The sequence below is a fragment of the Ailuropoda melanoleuca genome, chromosome X, assembly GCF_002007445.2.
Source record: "Ailuropoda melanoleuca isolate Jingjing chromosome X, ASM200744v2, whole genome shotgun sequence".
Taxonomy (NCBI): domain Eukaryota; kingdom Metazoa; phylum Chordata; class Mammalia; order Carnivora; family Ursidae; genus Ailuropoda; species Ailuropoda melanoleuca.
In genome coordinates, this window is record NC_048238.1 from 10,807,878 (window position 1) to 10,809,393 (window position 1,516).

Below are 1,516 nucleotides of genomic sequence, written 5' to 3' on the forward strand. Positions count from 1 at the left end.
TTATTTTGTGGTTTCATACAAATTTTATGATTGTTCTTTCTATTTCTGTGAAAGAATGCCTTGGGAATTTTGATAGGGATTGCATTAAATATGTCGATCACTTTGGGGAGTATGAACATTTTAACAATATTCTTCCAGTCCATGAACATGGAATATCTTTCCATTAATTTGTATCTCTAGTTTCTTCGTTGTCTTATGGTTTTCAGATCTTTCGTTTCTTTGATTAAATTTATTCCTAAGTATTCTTTTGGGTGCTATCGTAAATGGTCCTGTTTTCTTAACTTCTCTTCTGATGCTTCATTATTAGCGTATAGAAACACAACAGATTTCTGTATATTGATTTTCTGTTCTGTAGCTTTACTGAATTCATTTCTTGGTTTTAACAGTGTTCTGGTGGAATCGTTAGGGTTTTCTATATATAATTCTATATATAATATGTCTTCTGCAGATGGAGACCATTTTACTATTACGTTTTGATTTGGACAGCTTTTCTCTTCCTTGCCTAATTGCTCTGGCATGGTCTTCAGGTACTGTGTTGGATAAAAGTGGCAAGAGTGGGCGTCCTTGTCTTGTTCCTAATCTTAACAGAAAAACTTGAGGCTTTCCATTGTTGAGTATATTAGCTGTGGGCTTGTGTATGTGGCCTTTATTGTGTTGAGGCATGTTCCCTCTATACTCAGTTTGTTGAGAATTTTTATCATGAAAGGATGTTGAATTTGTGAAATGCTTTTTCTGCATCTAATGGAATGATTATGTGATTTTTATCTTTCATTTTGTTAACGTGTTGTAGAATATTGATTGACTTCCAAATCCTTGAATCCTTACAATAAATTCCACTTGATCATGGTGTATAATCCTTCTAATGTACTGTTGAATTCAATTTGCTAATATTTGGTTGAGGATTTTTTGCTAATATTTGGTTGAGGATTTTTTGCATCTATGTTCATCAGGGATGTTGACCTGTAATTTTATTTTCTTTATAAAGTCCTTATCTAGTTTCATATCAGGTTAATGCTAGCCTTGTAAAATGAATTTGGTAGTGTTCCCTTTTTTTGTTTTTGAGGAGTTTGAGAAGAATTGGAGTTAGTTCTTTCGGAAATGTTTAGTAGAATTCACCAGCGAAGCCATCTGGTCCTGGACTTTTTTTGTGGGGAGAGTTTTGATTACTGCTTTGATCTCCTTACTAGTAATTGGTCTCTTCAGATTTTCTTTTTCTTTTTTTTTCTTTTTTTAAGATTTTATTCATCAGAAAGAGACCATGCACACACACACACACACGTCGGGGGAGGGGCAGAGGGAGAAACAGACTTCCTGCTGAGCAGGGAGCCAGATGTGGGCCTTGATCCCAGGACCCCAGGATCATGACCTGAGCTGACGGCAGACGCTTAACGACTGAGCCACCCAGGCACCCTGGTCTCTTCAGATTTTTCTTTTTTTTTTTTAATTTTTTTTATTATATTATGTTAGTCTCCATACAGTACATCCCTGGTTTCTGATGCAAAGTTCGATGATTCAT